At 34.7% G+C, this 22318-nt stretch overlaps 1 protein-coding gene across 1 annotated transcript in view; it reads left to right on the top strand.

The window, feature by feature from the left end:
• The window catches only part of LOC118180851 (sodium/calcium exchanger 3-like), a 1002905-nt gene that overhangs the window by 450999 nt on the left and 529588 nt on the right, over positions 1-22318 (top strand). The gene's annotated exons all lie outside the window — the stretch shown is intronic.

Below are 22318 nucleotides of genomic sequence, written 5' to 3'. Positions count from 1 at the left end.
CAAAGCTTTCTTCTTACAGCAACTTTTCCTGGACTTCATCAATCAATCTTGGTCTTTCCTTCCAGCATCTGGAAGGAATAAGTATCAGTATCTTTCTACATACATTATAATTTACACTTTCTTGACACAATAAATTTTTGTTTTTAACGATTCGTTTTTCTTAGTTATTGCTTACTTCACATTCATTCAATTTTTCAAGCATTAATTTAACTTTACCCTGGCTCTCCACCATGTGTGGTGTCAAACGGGAATATTCGTGTTTTAGTCTTACAACACTTCCCCTAACCACCATGATTTGTTAGAATTCAACGACCAAATAGACACACCTTACTCGACATTCTACAACTCAATGAGCTACTTTAATAGTCTTAAAAATTCAAATGTAGGTGGAGAACCCTACAAAACACATTCATTCTAACTTCCCCCTCATTCAGCTTTAAACATGCAGGCTTTCGCTCTAAAGCATGACTTTACAGTTTAATACTTAAATTTTGACTTCATTGCTTTTAAGCATTCACTTTTAGCATCTACAATTTTATGCTTCTAGACTAAATTCTACTTTTACATAACATGCAAGTATTTACATACATTTACAAAAGTTTAATACATATGATTTTTACAATTTACCATAAAATGAATAAGAGAAATAAATTTTTACTTTACTCATTCTTCGCCAAGCTGGCGGCACTGAAACTAAAATTCTTGTTAGTACAAGAATACGAAGTTATTTTTATCTCCGGCCAAATTTTGGCTTTAACATAACAGAATTAGTCTTTCGACCAACAGAAAATGCTTGTTTTTAGCTTTTACACATAAAGAAAATAATACTTTTGCCTTAGCTAAATAAAGTAAAACAAAACTAAGTCTCAACCGAGACATATTGACTTTCGTCAAAACATAGAACTTCGTACTTATGCATAACATTTCGGAACAAAAGAGAAAAAAAAAATTATAGAAGGTTTTAACTTATCTTTGAGTTTTCGATGCTTGAAATTCCGTCATCCGTTTTTGGCAAAATTGATCCCAAGTTAGAGGTTTCATGGATGTCAATCTTCTCCTTATTGATCTCCGAGTGTCGTCCACGTTGCTCTTTCTTTTGCGTCCTCTACATGCTGGCCTCTTGACGGAGTAATCGTCTGGTTGTTGACCTTTCCGCTTCTGCCTGGGACGGCTGGTCTTGACGTCCTCCGGTCTGGAGTCCTTCTTGAATTTCTTCTGTTCGTCGTATTTTTGTGCCTCCTGTTGGCGTTTCAGTTTCCGGAACGGCGGCCTTGATGGCACCTGACTCTGTGGCCGTGTGCGCGTTCTCCTTGATGTGTAATTTCTCCTGCCATCCTTTGTAGTTGGTATTTTCGTCTTTACCACGGTTTCTTTACCCGGTTCATCTGTATTTTTGTTTTTCTTAAACGCCGGAATTTGAAAATCATTTTTTCTTTTTGATACCGACGTCCGGGTTGTAGAAGTGCTAGGTCTCTCTTCAGTTCTCCGTTTCTTGGGTGGTGGAATAGTTGTTGCAGTCTCTGGCCCTTCTATTTCGTTTAGACTTGAGTCCTGCAAGAAACTTTTAAGGATTTCAAAATCATTTGGATTATAGTATTTTTTCACCTGGTCGGGACTTGCTTTACAGATTTCCCCTCTCTCGTTTTTAAGATATAAGACTACTCCTTTGATTTCCTGAATTACATAGGGGCCTTCAAACTTTGGAGCTAGCTTTGCCATAAAATTGTCTGGGGCACTTGATAAAGAAAATTTCCGTTTCAATACTTTATTCCCAACTTTAAAATCTGCTTCACGGCGTTTTCTATCATAGTATAACTTTTGTCTATTTCTTGCCGTATCCGAAGTTTTAAGCGCCTGATCAATCAATTTTTGCACGTCTTGTTGTCTAAATTCCTGCTCTCTTTGTTGCACAAAGAATAATTTATCTAAAGGCGTAATTAACTTTCTGCCTAAAAATAATTCTGCTGGAGTTTTTCCCGTAGTATCATGATGTGCCGTTCTTAAAGCATAAGCTAATTCATTTATGTAGCCATCCCAGCGCTTGTGATATGTGCTAACGTAACTGCGAATTATTTTTACAATGTTTTTATTAACTCTTTCTGCTATGTTAGCCTGTGGTCTATGCGGAACCATTTTGATATGGCGTATATCAAGTCCATTGCATATGTTTTCAAATATCTGACTAATGAATTGTTTTCCGTTATCGCTAATGACTTTTATCGGTGCACCGTATTTTAAAATGTATATGTGTAAGAATGCATCTGCGACTGTTTTGGCTGACGCGCGTTTAAGTGGAACAATTTCTATCCATTTTGAAAAATGATCTACTATTACTAAAAGAAAACGATTTTTATTTAACTCGCTCTGGGGAAAGGGACCAAGGAGATCTATGCCTAAAATTTCATTCGGAAATGTAGCGCGAATGCTATTTAAGTACCCGGCCGGGCTGTAATTAATATCATTTATTAACTGAGATTGATTGCAGGACCTCACATACGCCGTTACTATTTTGTATAATTGCGGGAAATATACCGCCTCGCGTACCCTTTTTATAGTCTTTCTGACCCCTAGGTGGCCCGCTGTTTTTTTTTCGTGCAACTCCTTCAAAATGCTTAATCGAAGCGAGGCTGGGATGACTGGCTTATACTCAAGATTTTCGTTTGTTGTTTTCGTATAGAATAATAAATTATCTATTATTTCATAGTTTTTTGCTCTATTTCTTATCGCATCGATATCTGTGTGCTCAAAGCTTTCGGGGTCTTTCAAATAAGCATAGATATTTCCAAATTCAGGATCAGCTTTCAGTTCAGTAATAACCGTATCTCTAGAATCTAAAATTTTTGAAGTCAACACAGCGCATTTAAGTTCATTACCTTCATCGTCCAGTTTTATACGAGAAAGTGCGTCAGCTACATTGTTTTCCTTACCCGGTTTATATTTTATTGTGATATTATATTCTTGGAGTTTTAAAGCCCATCTTATTAACCTGGGCGTTAGGTTTTTTCCCGAGTAAAGTCTACCAACAGCCGCATGATCCGAAAAGACTGTTACTGGCGATTTGCTGAAATAAACTCGAAATTTGTGTACAGCCATTAATACGGCTAATTTTTCTCTTTCTGTAGCTGTATAATTCCTTTGTGTTTGATTCAATGTTTTACTAAAAAATGCCAGCGGATGGTTATTTTGCATAAGAACCGGACCCACCGCATAGTCTGATGCATCTGCCGCAATTTCCAGGTTTTCGTCCCCCTCAGGGAATTTTAAAACAGGGGCATTAATAAGCGCTTCTTTTAATCTTTCAAAAGCTGTGTTAGCTTCAGCTGTCCACGTAAATTTACTCTTTTTTCTTTTGATTACTAAGAGTGGTTCAACAATATTAGCGAAATCTTTTATGAAAGATCGATAGTAAGAACATAGTCCAAGGAAAGACGAAAGTTTCTTGGCGGTGTTGGGCGGTGGGAAATTCTTAATAGCTTTTATTTTTGAATCTTGCGTTTCTATACCCTTTTGCGAAATTTTATAACCGAGATATTTAAGTTCTTTAGTTGCGAACTTGCATTTTGAGGCGTTAATTGTAAGACCGGCCTCTTTTAATAATTTAGAAACTTGTTCGAGGTCATTAATGTGTTGTTCCAACGTATTACTCGTTATAATTATATCATCTAGATAAATTAAAGTTGATTTTCCTAGGACAGGCTTTAGAACAATGTCCATAGCTCTCTGGAATGTTGATGGGGCCCCACACAACCCAAAAAGCATGCGTAAAAATGCATAAGTACCCGATTTTGTTATAAACGCGGTTTTATGTATATCTTCGGGTCTCATAGCTATTTGATAGTAGCCAGACGTTAAGTCCAAAGTAGACATATATCTTGTCGATTTGATCTGTCTAATGATCTCGTCTATAACCGGCAAAGGGTAAACTGGGAATTTAGTTATGCTATTTAGTTTTCTATAATCGATAGCAAACCTCCAAGCCCTTTTATCCGAAGGAGGAAACTCGTTCTTTTTCCTACATAGTACGACTGGACTCGCGTATTCACTATTTATGGGCGTTATTATTTTATTCTTTAACATCTCCTGAATATGTTCTTCGATGATTAATTCTTTTTGTTTATCATAGCGATACGGTTTAGTCCTACAAGGTTTTTCGGCATTTAATTGAATCTTGTGAGTCACGATCTGACAGTTTCCCGGTTTTTCTGAAAACAAATGAGAAAAATTACTCACCACTTGCTGTATTGCTTTACTTTCCTGGTCATTCAAATGGCTAAGGTCCAATTCAGGTGTCTCCACCGGTTCCACCACCCTCTGGTCCATCTCCAACACCACGGAACTATCTTGAAAATTTAATTTGGCCCTCGCGGCCCTTAAAAAGTCCATACCTAAAATAAGAGAGTTTTGGAGGTCTTTCACCACAAAAATTAATACTTTGAGATTTTCCTCTTTTATCTGTAAGTTTAATCATACTTTCCCGATGCAGTGACATGTTTTTCCTTGCGCCGCTATAATTTCCGTATTTCTAGTTTTAAATAGTCGTATCCTATAAAAATTCTTTTTAAAGAACTTTTCACTCATGAAATTTCCTTCTGCCCCTTTATCGATGAGGGCTTCTACTGGTACATCGCCAACCAGGACTTGTATAATTGGTAGCTGTGAGTTTTTTACGATGACTGTATTTAGATGTCTATTTGAGGGTTTTTCTAAAACTTCCGGGGTCTGGACCCTCCCTTTCACAGGCCCCTCTAGTCGTTTAAAGCTTTCCTTTCAATCTGTGTCTTCTGGGTACGCGGATGCTTATTTTCAAATTTTCTTTTTGGGCCTTGACCTTCGAGTTTCGATGCGTTAGCTTGATAGTTCTTTCCCCCATATGAGCGATTTCCATTTCTGGTTTCCTCCTTCCTTCTGGTACTTTGAGAATATGTTTCCCCTCTCGCTCTTTCCGCTATTCTGCGATTTTGAAATTTCACCGCCAATTCGAAAGGTTCCTGCAATGTGGTTGGGTTTCTAATTTCAAAGTAGTCTTGAACAGCGGGTAACAATCTTGGTAATATTATTTCAATTATCTCCGCATCGGGTTTCTTCCCATACAGCATATCCGTTAGCTTGATTTTTCGTAAAATAAAGTCCGTCAATTGTGCTGTATCCCGTTGATAGAAACTATATAGCTCGGCTTCCAGCCGTGCGCGATCTTTCACTATGGGGAAGGCCTTTACTAACGATTTTTTGAAATTTTCAAATGTATACGTCGGGCTTCCAAATTCACCTAGTAGAAATTTTCCTATGTTTTTCCACCATAGCGCGGCCTGTCCTCTTAGTGCTGATGTGGCGATGGCATTTTTTTGTCTTTCAGGCACAGGGTAGAGCTGAAAGTGGTTTTCTATACCTTCTAAAAATACGGACACCGAATTTTTTCCGTCGAAATAGACGTTTGGCTTGATTGATGCTCTCAAAGTCTGGACCAGGTATCCAAATCCTTCTAACTGCGTTGTCATTTCTTGGTGTTGTCCAGCGGCTTCCATCCAGTTTTCGGCCATTTCAGTTCGATAAGTGTTCGAGCGCCAATATAACGTTGCGCGCCTCTAACTTGCACGCAACCAAGAGGTGACTGTGAAAGCTTGTATAAACCACAGAGTCTTATAAAGGGTTTAAGTCCCTTTTTATTCAACGTAATAAATTACAATGGCGTCCTCTTGACGCTTACAGACTGTGCGCACTAGGCAGTCAAATAAAAATAATAACCTGAAAAAGAAAGTAAAGACAAGATTCTAACTACGAGGCTCTCTAAAATAACTAACTCACCGCGTTTTACAATACGGCTGCTAATTCTGGAGACTTGAAGCTCACTGGAACAATTTCCACTAATTCCCGCCAAGCACATAGGCCGCAACGCGGGGTTCTTCAATTCTCGATAACTACCTCCGCGCTCGCTAAGTAAGAATAACTCACACACCGACTTGTTTCCTTCTATTTAAATCATACTACTTCCGCTGATAATTTGAATCCTTTCGCGTTCTACTCAAATTTACATATTCTGGTATTGGCAGTTCCAGGGGAAAGTAAGGCTTGACAGGAAAGATAGTTTAAACTTAAAATAAATGTTAGTTAAAATAAATATAAACCCTACAAATTAATGAAAAAAAGTATTGAACAAAGATCAGAGATTAATACTTTTCCAAGAAATTGACGTACTGCATGCAAAACAAAAGCAGAAGTTTCGACGAAGAATTAAAACGAATACATGAAATTAGAAACAACTAAGTATGAAAGATGTGTTAAATTTTTTGCCCTCGCGCCAAGGACAGAAGAACGTGAATGCAATGTTTAAAATGTGAAAACATTCTGTGCCAAGAACACATGAATGCATTTCGTTCAAATTGTGAAGAAATAAAATAAGCATGGTGTATTAGAGATGCAATGAAACTTAGAGGCATGATGTTTATTATTTTCATTTATCTTAATTTTAACTCTAAGATAATTTCGGAAATTAATTTTTTGAAACCGAATTATTATTCACTTATTTATAATACACGTGAACAAAAAAATTTTTAAACTAAATAATACTATTTTTATTGTATTTTAAATATTGGGGTATGTGATACCCCACGCGCCCACTCTAGTAACTTTTCTTGGTGCGACTTCCGCCGGGTTAATAATAAATGGCTATATGTTTGATCGCATCACATAATGATTAATGGAAGCCAGTTAATGTAACTGAAAAATCGAGCTTATAATCTAAAGAGTACTGCACAGCTGTATTAAGATGATTCATTTCTACTCGCTGTTTCGAACGCTGCAAATCCTTACGTCCATTGCTGCATCAGTGTTACTGCGAGCTCTTTTAGAAGACTTTCTTTTCTGAATATATCTCTTTGTATGCAGTCATTTTTTCTACTTACCCACAGTCGACAGGCCAATAAGTATCCAAACGGTAAAATCGTTGAACACTGGTATTTCGACCCGGTGTTATTCTTCAGAGTTGACGCACAGACAGCGAGCTTGGTTCCTTAGGAAACCTTCCGGGGAAGCATTCCTTCGTATACGTAGATAGCACTCGAGTGCTTAGCCACAATATAAGTATTCCAATCCAGTGTATGGCACACCCGATGGCAGAAGCGCTCCTTTAAAATCATATCTGTATGATCTCAGGGTTAGCTGCAACAGTGATAATTGCATACACAGACGCCAAGTGTCACAACTGCGGCTTGTGGCTGCAATGTACTTGGCTCGTTATATAAGCTCTAATTTGAAATGAAAAATTAAATTTCGGATCTTATATACCCCCAATCATTTCCGTTTACAATATTACAATAACACATTACATTTATTTGAAAGTTGTAGCTGTATTTCTGATTGTATTTCAAATCCTCAGGATCCATTTTATGACTCTGGCTCCAAAGGTATGTTAGAAATGAGGTGATTAACATTACCTGTTTTTTAAAAAAAATATTGGACGCTACATTATTGCACACATTTATTGTATACAACAGTAAATTCGCCTTGTCATGGTTAGGCAAGTCTTGGATTAAGGAAACAGACTTCACCTCTTCACCTTCTCTAACGGATTTGTTCTCCATAAAAATGAAGACATCGCTGTCTTTTCTCAAGCACGCTTGCTATGATGCAACATAAAGCGTTTTATGCTTTCAATCTCCTGACAAATTGCATGTTTGAATAGCCCAAATAAGACAGTAGCACACAAACGTATCTTGGTTACAAATTAGACATCCGTCACCAACTTCTGCAAGATCTTGGATTCAGTATCAGTGCTAGGTTAACTTTCAGGCTTCCTGAGCAAAGCACCCCCTGCTCAAAGCGTGAATGTTTCATCTAGTATGATGTCATCTGTGCGGAATAAATGTATGTCACTCAGCTCAAGCACATTTGATGAAGTCTGAGTAATTTGTTGCGTAAACTATGTTGGACTTTAGCAAACTCTGGTTTCTGTACATAGTTGCTCAGTATGGGTTAATGTAATTATACGTGCATTGTTTTATATGTATTTCTTTTTTAACTCGGTTTTATAACTTTATATGCGTTTTATATTGCCATGTGCAATCGCACGTTATCTCGCTTGAAAACATAATTTTGTAATCGGTGACGGTAGAATAGTCCACCCAGCACAGTACCACGTATCGTCCTGCCATCATTGTGCCTCTGACATGAAACAGAAGCCTCGCTGTTCAATGGTAAAAGCCATGCAAATCATAATACCATATTGTCGAGCAGTACAGCGTTCACCAATAGCAGCAGGGTCGAATCTATCTCCACGTCACTTTCGAACTCTTATTTGGGAAGTAGAGACATTAGGATTATTGGAAAGCCGGAGAGATAAAAAATTAGCATCGCCTTCGACGAGTATCGAACCTTTGAAAGAAACAACCTTGAAATACCGGCTCAGTATGCTGACCACTACACCACGAAGGCTTGCTATGAAGGTGGGAGAAATATCTTATGTACTTCCCTTTTAAAGGGCGACTGGGGGTTTCAGGGGACTCAGTCACCAAATCCTGGGTGTGAAGATTCATCATCTACGACCCTTCTAGTTCCGGCGCCACTGTAAAGACATTACGATTATTGGAAAGCCGAAGAGATGAAAAATTAGCAGCGCCTTCGCCGGGAATCGAACCACGGACCTCTGAAGTACCGGCTCAGTGTGCTGACCATTACACCACAAAAGCGTGCTAGGAAGGTGTGAGAAATACCTTATAGGGAATTATCATTGGTCAAACAGGAGCAAGAGTCATCGCTGTACACTATCCTGTGTCATTCAGGCGTTCAAAAGGCTCTATCGCAGTACCACTGCGGTGATTGGTGTCGGTGGTTTCATGTCAATACCAATCTTCGAAAAGGCTAGTATGCAAGTATTAGCTATCCGCTTTCGAATAATCACCTAAAGATTGTTCTTGCTGATATTGTAGCATCCAGTGCTCTCTGTACATTATGCGTGATTCTACAGTGATGTGGTTCTTTTACCACATATGTCACATGCGCAGGTTCAAGCATGCTGGCATCATCTGAAACACCCAATACCTTCGGCAGGATTCATATTTTCTTCTTCAAACAGTTTTTTCCAAATCCATTGCAAATGAACTGATGCAGAAACGTTTCTGCTGCTATAGGACGAAAGAAACAACTAGAAATTCCTAGGCCTAAAACGGAACTCCGCGAAAATTTCTAATTTGTGGAAATTGATTTCGTCCTCATCTGCCAAACATCACTTCAACAACAGCTTTCTTTTGAAATGAAAACCGAGTTACGCACGATAACAGAGAGTACCAACTATTGATCATCTGTCGTTTCATTTCCTTTTATCTTTCTGACTTGTAGGTAGGTCATTTGGTTGTTTTGAAGTAGGAGACTTGAAAAATGTGAAATCCTTTTTGCCAGGACTCGAACCTGGACCTCTCCAATACGCGCCGAGTGTGCTACCGTTACATCACGAAGGCACGCTGGAAGGAGGGAGAAAATACTGCGTAGACTTCTCATGTGACAAATGCCCCTTTTATATCATTTACTTAAATCCTTTAGCTGCACGCAATCTGTGTAACTATACAACCCAAATTTTCGTGGCGCAAAGTTGTTCTCTCTGTTTAAACTTAACTGCATTTCGGTGAAAGCTGATGGAGAAATGAAGAAGATAGGTTAAGTTATTAATATGAAAATAAATGATGAACCTTATAACATAATATTACATTACCTGGCATTTTTAATCCACATATCCTAGCAAATTTTGCAACTGTATGAACTATAAGACTTTTAACCCATTTTTACATATACTGGTAAATACCCAATTCTCACAGAATTCTCATTGATGTTCCATAGATATTTAATATTCAAATTGTTACAGTAAACTGCTTTACGGGGTAATTTAAAAATAGTAATTTTTCTTCTTGCTAATTTTACAGCTTTATTTTGTTTATAATGGCATATCTAATTGTTAGCATTTGTAACATAGCTGTAGCTATTAAAAGATGTACACTGCGCAAAAAACAAGGGGCGGGGGCAGTTCTGTATCTCGCGTTCTATTGGGCCGATTAACGAAATTCAACTAGCGTATGACTCGAAAGCGCGAATATGGAAACAAATTGGTATGTTATTTCAGAAAAAGTCCGATTTTATGTCAAAAATAGATGTGTTAGAACAATGCTATATATAAATCTAATATTGTAAGGATCTTAAGTTTTACTAACGTTTATTTTATTTTAAATCTTTACTATCACTTCTTATTTTCTACTTCCGGCCAGAATTAAAAGCGTTAACTTATTTATGCAAAATTTGTCTGGCGAACGCCAAGTACTTAAGTTGTGACTTTTTGCCAAGCGAGAGAGAGGAAGGAGTTAGTCGAAGCAGGCCGCTTGCCTTAGAAGTTTTACTCGGTTGCTGTTTGCCTTCCAGGCCAGAGATTTAATCCTCGTGATAATTTTAAACGTATTGTAGTGTTAACAGTTCTCTGTACTACACACGGCTTCCTGTTAATATCCGGCCAATCTTACACGTAGGCCCTTGTTGATTATTCCAAATTTAAGTTAGAGTTTAGTTATATTTTTATATTCTTACGTTCAAACCACAAGTAGTTGGTCTCTGTATTCCGAAGTATGGAAATTATTGTAAAGAGTGAAAAATAAAGGGTTTCGTATACCTTTCCTGTGTATCTTGTCTACTTCCGACAGTTATTGAACGTAGCTTTAGTAAGCTCCCTGTTCCGAGTCAGGTCTGTGCATGTTCCCAAAGAAAGTAAGGCGGAACATTGAACTTGATAATATATATCCCAAGTCGCGCTTTTGAGACATGAAAAACGCAATTTGAATTTCGTCAATCCGCCCAGTAGAATGGGAGATATAGAACTGTCCCCCCTCCTTCCCCCTTTTTTTTGAAAATTAGCAGCAAAAATGTAACAGAAAAGTTACATCCCAAAAGTCTTCGCAAAAAGAAAATCTGCACATATTAGTAAATATTGTAGCATTTCTATCAAGAATTTTTGCAGGATATCTTGCAGCATTTATGGCAAGTTTTCAAACGCCTGGGCATAGTGTTCACCATTTTTTTTCTGAATATTTGCCTCAATGTACCTCCATCCTTCCGTCATTCCAGTTATTAGTTCGGTTTTCTCTTTTTGTTGTGTCTTCGAACTGTAACCTCTAATTCTCTCCATATGCGCTTTATCGGTTATTGAAATCTAATGACTGGAGTTTGCTTTCAGAACTTTTGGACAATTATAGACACATCATTTTAAGTTGAGAGTCCTGTGCTTAGGATCGTATTTCTGATAAAACAATATAGTTGTTTCCAGTACCCAAATTTAGTGCGGATAATTTTAAGGGGGCTCATACACCTTAAACCCCTCATGATCTTTAAATATGTGACTGTTGCAAGAATTTGGATATTTTATTTATTTTAAAAGCACTTACTTCCAACCTTTTTCAACTGACTACATAATATAGCTGCTTTGGAAACTAGTAACCGGAAAGTTTGTGTTGCCACAAATATTTTTGTAATTTAATCCTCTTTGTGACAAAATATTTCGCCATGTTTCCACCCTGCGCGCAAGATATTTTAAAAATGGCTAATGGTACATACTTGAAATTGGATGGAATTCTTTATATGGGCACTATTTTCTGACTGAACCAAAAGTATGATAAATATTTTAATACTGAAAAATTTTATGGACGAAAACATTACAAATTTTTTTAATAAAATACATTTTATAACCTCAACTTCAAATAAAATAAAAATTTAACAAGAAATATTTAGAATTTTAGGTTCACAGTAGTTTCCAAATGTTATAAAAGCTATATATTAAATATGGAATTAAATTATGCAACAGAATATTTTAAACTGTGCGCGCAAGGTGGAAACATGACAAAAAATATTGTCACAAAGCGGATTAAATTATAAAAATATTTGTGGCAACACAAACTTTCTGATGACTATTTCAGAAAGCAGCTATATTATGTAGTCAGCTGCAAAAGGTTGGAAGTAATTTCTTTTAAAATAAATAAGTTATCCCAATTCTTGCAACAGTCACCTATTCGAAGAGCTTATGGGTTTTAAGGTGTATGAGTCCTCTTAAATTATTTTAAAAATATTTAAATAAAGAGCATCGTTCATTATGCAATCAATAAATACTAAATTGCCTAGTTCTGATGTTGACCTGCATGTTCACACAAAAACGTCTTCACCGCCATGCTTTACTGTTTCAAACAAGTTCTTGGGTTTAAGTTCCTCATTTTTTCTTCTCCATACAATTATATGTCCATCAAAACCAAAAATGTTAAATTACCAAATACGTCTTGGTTCAAATCCGCTTCGGGTTTATTTACTTTTGCATTTGCGAAGGAAAATACGCTTTCAAAGAATTCTCTTTTAGCAGGGCGCCCGTATAATCCACTTGATATGAGTACTCGTTAAACAATTTCAGGTGAAACTGAAGTAGAAAATTTTCAGCAATTTCTGTTTAAATCTTTACCGCACTCAAACGTGGAATTTTAGTCCAAAGGTGCAATTTGCCCAGAAGGACTATTAATTTCGTTTTGGCATTTTGCGTCGATTCACGATAAGCGTTGTTTCATTTTTCAAATTGTTGCCACCAATAATTATCGCCTTGTATTATAATTAAAGAAATTAAATAATGGAGAATTTGCATGAATATATGTATGTTTCTCGTATTGTGATAAAACAACGGTACCTAGAGCCATCAAAATTTGAATCACGTAATCTTCCATAGAATATGGGCATGTGGAAGCCCTAATTTGAATATGAAAATTGTTTTATTATCGATTTCATATTTTATAACACTTCATTGAATTTTTGATTAACAAAATCAACGATGTAAAAGCGATCAATGGCAACACTGTACGAAAAGAAAAGCATGTTTATTTCTAGCGCGTTAGACTGTGCATCGGAAATGCTATAGATAAACTTAATTTAAAATTATTTTGCGATGTTGCTATTGAACTGAATTTTATGTTTTAAGTGCGAAGAACATGGTATTTAAGAAATAAAGATAACACACAAAATGTTAAAAAAAAAGCCCCTTTGGACGTAATTAAAAATCTGAAATCTTTCCGATTTTATGTTTATTTTTTGAGTTTTCTGTTTCACAAATTTTCTCGCTCTAAATCTCTGATTACGTTAACTTTGCCGAACGACCTTTCCCTGCTTTAATTTCGGCACCATTTTCTTCTTTAAAACGTTTTATCATACACTGCACCGCAGAATGGGATAAATTTACTAATTTAGCGATATTCCAGATCGATTTTCCACCTTTATAATGAAATATGATTAATTTTCGAATGACATTTGTTGTTTCCTTACGACTACTACCAATTTTTTAATTTTCTCTTCTTTATATTAAAAAAATATAAAGAAGGAAGCAAGCAGAGAATAACTCCAAAAGGATTTTTAAATATCATCAAAATGCCAAAATAAAAAAAAGCTGATGTGTACACCACATGACTTCCTTGTACGGAATATTAAATTATACGCATTCTTTTCTTGAATTTCATTTAAATTGATTGGATTGAATTAAATCTACTTCGTCGACAGCGCATAAACCACAATAGAATAAATGCACTTTTTAAAATTCACTGTATTTGTTTACTATAATGACACTCTGAATGCACAAAATTTATATCATTTGAAGAATTATCGTTGCCACATGTTCTATTCAAATACTATAATAAAGCTAGAACGATGTATGAAAGAAATTAAGCAAACAAAACAGAAAAGAAACAGTTTTTCACAGACGATTTAGTATTTCTCATTAAATTAATTCAGTTCTCACTTCGCGACAAGGCAAAAATACATAAAAACTCAAAATATCTGCATTAAAAATTACGAAGTAAATCTTAAACACTTATTTCTTCGAAAAAATTCCAGAAAGGATTAAGCATAATTTCATTGGCAATAATAAATGAAGGCGTTATTTTTGTGTTGCGAAGCTTAATCGCTCTAGATTGGCAACAAATCTAAAATTCTGCTGTTTCAAATGTAAACAGATATGTCCGCCGTGTTATTTAAAACTTAACCGCACTTAAACAGCGTTTAAATTGTTGATAATTGTACAAATATTGCTTCCAGAAGTACGAAAGGCATAAAAACCTTAACTGGAAGATAAAAACAACATAATTCAATCATTTTTAAAGCAAAAAATGTACAATTTACAAACATATAAAAGTAAAGAAACTGAGATTACTGAGCCGGGTAACAGAGTGGATATATAAATATATTTATATACGTTTGGTGCGGCCGATTGTAATCAAAATACGAGGTGCACATCTACATGTTATTGCAGTCCTATATACAAAATTTCAACGTTCTGACTCTACTAGTTTTTGAGTTATGCGAGATACGTACGTACGCAGGTACGTACATACGTTCGTATAGACGCCACGAAAAATTCTCTTCAGAATTAATTTTACAGCAGTTTTATAATTTTTTGGGAGGAAAAGATTCTTTTATTCTGTCCTTACGTACAGATATCGCGCAAAAACGTCGTTAAATTGCATTCGATAGCGGTCAAAATGTATATTTTCGTTGAAATATGTTGCCTGAAACTTTTCGCGATTACAATACTTCCTTTTTATTTCGTACAAGGAAGTAAAAAAGTGGCAGATGATTATTTTATTTAAGAATTTTTAGGAAAATATTTCGGTGTATGATTATTTCTTTAGCGTGTTTTATCTATGCCTTCTTACACTTTTTCAATTTTGGAAAAAGAAAATAAGTGAATATTAAAAAATGTTTAGTTTTATTCAAAATTGCATGGAGACGATATGAAAAAATATTGGGCTTTAAATTCGAATTCAGTTTCAGGCTACAGCGTTTTTTAATTCTTAAAGTTATAAGGTAATTCTCCCTAATTCTTACCATGCCTTCGTTGTGCGGTGGTCTGCACGCTGGGCGCGTATTCCAGAGGGCAGTGGTTCGATTCCCGGTGAAGGCGTTGCTCATTTTTCATCTCTCTTGCTTCCAATTTTAACCTAATGTCTCTACAAAATGTACGAACACATTTGGGAGCCACTTTATGTTCTTAATTAATTGAATAATTTCACGTTTATTTGAAGAAATCCTAATGAAATAATTTAAAATCATTCTTAAAATGCTTAATTTTAGAATTATGGAAATTTATTAGATTTAATTTTATATATTATTAAACATAAATTTAAATGCTATCTGTAATTTAAGGTAATATTTTGCACTTATAGAGCCAGATTCGTTTAAAAACTAAATGGAATTTTAATTTTCTTACAACAACTCATTCAAACATGATTAAAACAAGAAAAATAAAATATGTGGGAGAAATTTTAGAAAGTCATTTTTTTAATTAATTTACTAATTTTTGTAAAGTAATAATCGTCGATGTGTAATAGAATTTCTCTCACTTAAAAATTTCATCTTCAGTTATCGAAGAAACAGAAATTATTATTCTTTCAATATTGTTATTCGTGCAAGCGATACACCACTTTAGTGGTAATAACTATAAAGGAAAAAATTCTCAAAATGAAAACCTTAAAAAGTCCTCTTGAGTTAATCCTATGTAACAGCGGGGTCGCGTTCTAACTTTTGATTCTTTTGGCTTTTCGAGTTAAGTAGGTCAGCCAATAACAAGGCTCATGCGCAGTTCTTGCTTTCCCGCCACTGCAGTAATGGAAAGATTGGAAATTGTCTGCTTTTAAAACCGTATCTTCTATTCAACAAAAGCATATCCTGTTCATTTCTGATCGAACTGATTCGATGATTTATCTCGCAGCGTGGGTTTTGAAGCAGTTTGTTTATTTAGTTTTGGCTGCTTCACCGGGAAAAGTTATTTGATCGTTTTAAAGAAAAATGATAGACAGAAACATTGCGATGTTTTCTGAAAATGTATTTTTGTTTATATCAATTTTAGGTTTATAAATGGATAAAAAGCTTCGGTATTTGTAGTAAGGCATAAATATTTTTCAACAATGTTTATCAACGAAAATTAGAATTAGTTTTTTTTCTGCAGTTTCATTTTGAATAGTCTGAAAATTCATATATTTAAATACCATAATTTATATGATGGATAGTTTATAATTTATTAAGAAACTTTTAACACTCCGTATTAAACAAAAGATTTTTATTAGATATCTATGACTCTTCTAACAGATTAAGTCTTGAATTTTATTATAAATCGTTCTTCTAAAAACGATTTGAAAATTTTGAAACGTGAATTTTCTAATTTTTTTTTTATTTTTCGCGGAATAAATCTTTTAATCTATGTTGATAACTTGGAATTAGGTCTAGACTTATGTGAAATTTTGACCGCGAAGTTTCCATTGTTTAACAACATTAAAAATATTTGTTGAGCACTTTAAATCAAGGAATTTTTAGCTATTTCGAATAATTTAACCATTTTGGGAAATGAATAATTACGTATTTAAAAGTATGTTGTTGATCTATCGTTGTTTTCTCATGTTCGTTTCATATGTATGGAACTTTAAGTTTATAGCTTTCTGAATAAGTCATAATTTCCAAATGTGGACGATAATTCATGTGATGTATTTTCATTTAAAATAAAAGTTACGGCAAGACGTGTCGTTTACCAAAACATAATAAGATATTTTAAAATGATTGAATTATTATTTGAGTTAGTTATACACACGTTTCGAATAAATTGTTGCATTACTCAGAATATTTTGATGGTACTTATTTTGAAGCATGCAAGTTTTGAAACAGAAAGAAACAGTATCTTAGAAAACAAAACTGAATAATGTATTTCAATATTTAGTACAAGATTAAGGCATTAAATTTAAAAATGGGAGTGTCGTAAAAATAAATGTGAGCCACTGTAAATAAAAATGAGAACTTCTCTCTAGAAGAGGCTCATACAGTGTCTCACAAAAGTGATGGGGCACTTGTACTTTACAAAAGGAAACTGTAATAAAATAAATTTAAAAAAGATGTAAAAATTTTTTGTGCGTGTGTTTCATACTTAAATTTAGTAACAATTATTACGTGACATACATTTTCTCAAAATATTAAAATATTAATTTAATAAAATGCAATTGCAAACGAAGCAAAAATGGCTCACATAAGTGATGGAACACCATTAGATACTACTTCTTACTACAATCAAAATATTTTTTGGGGTTTTTATTTTTACTCGAAAGAAATTGGCAATAATTTATAAAATCGTCTGCAGTATTTCTCTCCAGTTTGTTTTGGAATTTTTGTGTTTTTTAGCTCTGTGCAGCCATGAATGCTAAACAAAAAGAAACTTTGCCTGAAATTCGAAAATTAGTTATTAATTTGCATATTGAACGTGGAAAATCTATTAGAGAAACTGCTGAAACAGTTAACTTGAGTCTTTCAACAGATTTCAATATCATTAAAGGATATAAAAAGAATCATATGATTCAGGATAAAAGAACACCTGGCCGACCATCAAAGCTATCCAATGGAATAGAACGAATTATCGTTCGAAATATTAAAAAAAAAAAAAATCCAAGAATGAGTGCTCCTAAAGTTGCTGCTGATTTACAAGCATTATATGGAGTAATTGCTAATTCTGAGACTATTAGAAGAGCAATTCGATCTGCTGGATATCACGGTAGAGCAGCCAGGAAAAAATTCTTCGTAAGTGAAAAGAATAGAAAACTCAGACTGGCTTTCGAAAACTCCAACATAAATAAGAATTCTGATTACTGGAATGAAGTTATATTTGCTGATGAGAGTAAATTTAATATATTTGGATCTGACGGTAGAATCTTGGTGTGGAGAAAACAAAGGGAAGAATTTCGCAAACAGAACTTGGTGTTAACAGTAAAACATGGTGGAGGAGGAGTTGGTATGGGGGTGTATGTCGTCCGCTGGAGTTGGTAATCTTGTTTTTATTGAGAGTATAATGGATCAGTACAAGTATATTGACATTTTAAATCAAAATTTAAAATCTTCAGCACGAAATTTTAACCTTCATAACGATTTTAAGTTCTACCATGACAATGACCCCAAGCACACTGCTTTGAACGTTGGACTCAGACTGCTGTATAGCTGTCCTGAAATAATAAAAACACCACCACAATCTCCAGACTTAAATCCCATAGAGAATATTTGGCAAGAATTGGAATCAAGAATTTGCAAACACACCTTTTCTTCAAAACAACAATTGAAATCGGTGCTTCAAGAAGAATGGGGTAAAATCACTCCAGAAATCACAAAAATATTAGTCGAATCCATCCCAAGAAGATTAAATCATGTTTTAAAAGGAAATCCAACAAAATATTAAAACCTTTTAAAAAGTAAAATTTTGGATAAATATTTGATGGAAAAGTAAGTGTCCCATCTCTTATGTGAGCCATTTTTTGCTCCGTTCTAAACAATTGTATTTTTTATTAAATTAATATTTTAATATTTTGAGAAAATGTATGCTATGTAATAATTGTTACTAAATTTAAGTATGAAACACACCCACAAAACATTTTTACGTGTTTTATAATTTATTTTACTACAGTTTCCTTTTGTAAAGCACAAGTGTCCCATCACTTTTGTGAGACACTCTATTTGTTTTCGAACACTCCTATTTTTGAAATGTAATTCCTTAGTTATTGCATTAAATACTGCAAAATACAGCTCAATTTTCCCCTAATATATGATTTTTTTTCTATATTTTAAACCTTGCTTATAAAAAAATCAATACCGTTAAAATATTACTTGCAATAAAATAATTTATTCAAAGCGTGTTAGTCGATACCCCCATAAAAATTTAGACATTCGAAACTTTTGTAAAAATGTTTTAGCAGATGAAGATTTCTTGTCATAATTTATTTTATATGAAAATGCGTTACAAGTATTATCGTCTACTCTTGGAACCAATTACGTGTTTAGTAAACTATATCGAAATTTCAATATAAACGATAGACACTACTGGAAAACTTAATTAGAAATTTAAGTATTCGTAATTTTCACGATGGCAAAAATATCCCAAATATTCTTAGTGTAAAGTGTTCAACTATCTACTTTATTATAAAAGATGGCAACAGCGTAGAACCGTTGAAAATACGTTAACGTTTGGGTCACATTCCAATTAATAGGAAGGAATCAGAGATTTATCCTACGAAGTGTCAAACAAAACTTAAATATTAATGCTGTGAAACATATAACTGTTAAATGTAAACATTAATGCTGTGATTTAGAAGTTCGCAAAGGCAAAGATTTATCATACTAACACAATGATATATTTGCAAACGAATAACAATTTAATACATTTAGGTCTATAGAGTCATTGGGGTTTTTTTTAACGCAGGAAACATGAAAAATATGCAGTGCCCCTCGCCGGGACTCGAACCTTGGAGCTCTCGAATACGCGTCTAGTATGCTTCCAAAAGCACTATGCGTTAGGTATGCGAGAAGGAGTACGGAAAGGAGGGAAACATACCTTATATAGTCCCCTTCTTAAGAGGTAACTGGAGATTAGAGGATCCAATCGCTTAATTCTGGTGGTGATGAATTGTCGTTTACCACCTTTCAGTTAGGGCGCCGCTTGTAGAATCATTAGGGTTTATAATGCTGGAGACTGGAAAAATGTGCAAGGCCGTCGCCAGGAATCAACCATGGACCTCTCGAATACGCATGCGCATCGAGTATACTTCCGGTTACACCGTAAAGGTATGCAGAAACGAGGAAGATAGTACCTTATAGGTGTTATGGACGAATTGCTGTATGGCGAAAGAACAAATAAAAATTTGATCGGTAATATTCTTGTCTGCTGTTATACCTAAAAGTGGAGATGTTTTCTGCTTGTGGAATTGAAAAAATAGTTTTTTCGAAAATATTACGAGTCAGTAGAAATAGTTAAATATTCTTAATCAAAATCTGAGAGCATATGCAAGAAACCTTGGAATGTAAAGTACATTCAAGTTCTATCAGTATAGCTATCGTAAACGTACAACCTAAACGTTCGCTTGTGGTTTATTATACAACTGAAGTTGTCAAAACTTCCGATATTCTCCATTTTTAAATCCTCTCGAACATGCATGGAGTGCCGTCCAGACGGTGTAGCGGTTAGGGAAGCCTACAGCGGTAGCGAAGGGGCCGGGTTCAAATCCCGGAGAAGGCATGTGCGTTTGTAAATATATATTGTCTTTGCAGCATGGGGGTACGTTAAATGTATGGCGAGCCGAAAGACCTCTCGTGAGGTTGGTGGTAGGGAAGAGGGGTGGAAGACCTATGGACCGCCTCTCGGGGTGCTTTCCCTCAAAATATGGGTGAAAGTAAGAGTCCAACCTCCTTGAGACTCTGGCAACCATTCTTCCATGAATTACATGGATAATACAACAACAACGTATGGAGTGAGTTGAAGAAAAATTAGGGAAACGTAACATTTCTCGAAAACTTCTACTAAAAGCAATTATTAAGGAGGAAAGAGGCAAAATGGATGATCTTTACGAAAAAATTAATTGAATTCATCCGTAAAATGTGTAATTATAGCTAAAGAATATCCAAGAAAATACTGGACCTCCCACTATTTTCGTGCCTTTGTTGAATATAAACTGTTTCTTCAAAATATCCAAATACTTATGGGAGTTCATTTTCAAGACGTTTCGAATAAATTACTTTTTTAACTGAATACGCTTTGAATAACATTTGCCATGTCGAGCATGTTTCAAAGAAAGTGATACATAGTTAATCTGAAAAAAAAAAATAAAGATATTTTGCTGATGTTTATTAACTGGTATTCGCAAATAAACCTGGAAAACTAACGTGAGCCACCGTATTGTATGATTAAAATCATTTACTTATCATTCGATAGATGTGAATTCAAATTGATACCTTAATGTATGTTATAATATTTTGTAAAATATATGTCTATTGAAGCGTATTGAACAAATTTTAATTAAGTGACATATAATGTTGCTCACAAACTTGTAGTTTATAACCATATATATAGACTGAAAAGAAGTCATTACATTATGCTTTACTTGGAAACAGACATCAAGTTCGTAACCGACAAGGACGAGAAGTAATTACTTTGGTGTTCTCTGAACTCTTGGCAGATACCGCAGGCGAACACATATGTAGGGTGGCAGAGCTGAAGTTAGAGTTTAATCTCCTAGATTTTATCGTCACAATTGCTTCTAACTTTAGCATGACATATTATTCGGCACTTATGAAAATGACCGGAGTTTTCCCATCCTGAGGATTAAAGCAGTTCACACATTTGAAATCATTAAAGCTATTGAATGGATTGCTGTGTGGGCGTGAGTTATTAAACCAAATGATTGTTGGGTCCAAAGTCAACAAATCTAAGTTCTAGAAGCGATCTATGTGTCAGTTGTTCGTTTGGTTTCTGGTGTTTGTCGAAAGAGTACATTCAGAGGCAATGTAATTTGCATTTAAAAATTTTGGGGATTTTATTATAAACTGTTAATCACTTATTATCTACAGGAACTAGTTATTTATGTATAAATATTCAATTGTAGTAACGTTAAGTTTTATTTTGTAGTGTTTGACATTACAAAAACAAACTTAATTGCTTATATTCTGTTTAAATGTTTTTCTATGAAATGTATGTTTATTTCTAACTAGCAGCTACGCGGTCAGCCTTCGTCTGGCTTTCAAATGTACCGGAAAAATGCCTGAAGGGAACACCAAACGTTAAATTTAAAAACTGCGCGGAATTTTACTCTGAAGAACAATTTCATAAATAAAAACCTACAAATTTTAAAAAAAGTATTACATATAACAGAATTACAATGAAATGAGCAATATCCCTTAATACAAATATTAATTATCCTAATAAATAAATTAACAAACTTCCTGTTGCCTTCTCTCGACAAACGTCCAGTACCCAAGAGAAAAATTAAAATTAAAAACTGCACAGAATGATCGCCCTCATTTTCTGAGTGTCAACAGTGCCGATTTTCAACAGTCAGAAGTCCAGTACACAATTGAATGGAAAACTGTTTCCAAAACCATATTTCTAAAAGTATGAAAGTATTCAAAATAATGCGATAAAATCGAAAAGATAAAATTAAAAAAATCTGATTCGAATTTTGAAAAACCCGCTTCGAGGTGCACTGGTTCTTGTCTAGATGCATCTATATACTAAATTTCGTAACTCTGGGTCTATTAGCTTACGCGCAGCACGAACGGAAGACACACAGACTCTTTCTTTTATTATATGCAGAGATTACGAAGAGTGCTATTTACATTTCTGGCTTTGGCAACAGTAAGTGTTGTTAGGCGACCGCAGACGATTCCAATCGAAAGTTTGATATTTTTAATCATAACGTCTTCAGAATGTTTTGCCATTTTATCGCGATTTGTGTTGCTTACGGTAAACTAAAAAATTCCC

Source organism: Stegodyphus dumicola, chromosome 8 (assembly GCF_044657685.1).
Source record: "Stegodyphus dumicola isolate Sdum_Otavi_A_Nest chromosome 8, ASM4465768v1".
In the NCBI taxonomy this organism is placed as follows: domain Eukaryota; kingdom Metazoa; phylum Arthropoda; class Arachnida; order Araneae; family Eresidae; genus Stegodyphus; species Stegodyphus dumicola.
Note: the sequence above shows the minus strand (reverse complement) of the source record. Positions and strands in the feature narration are given on the sequence as shown.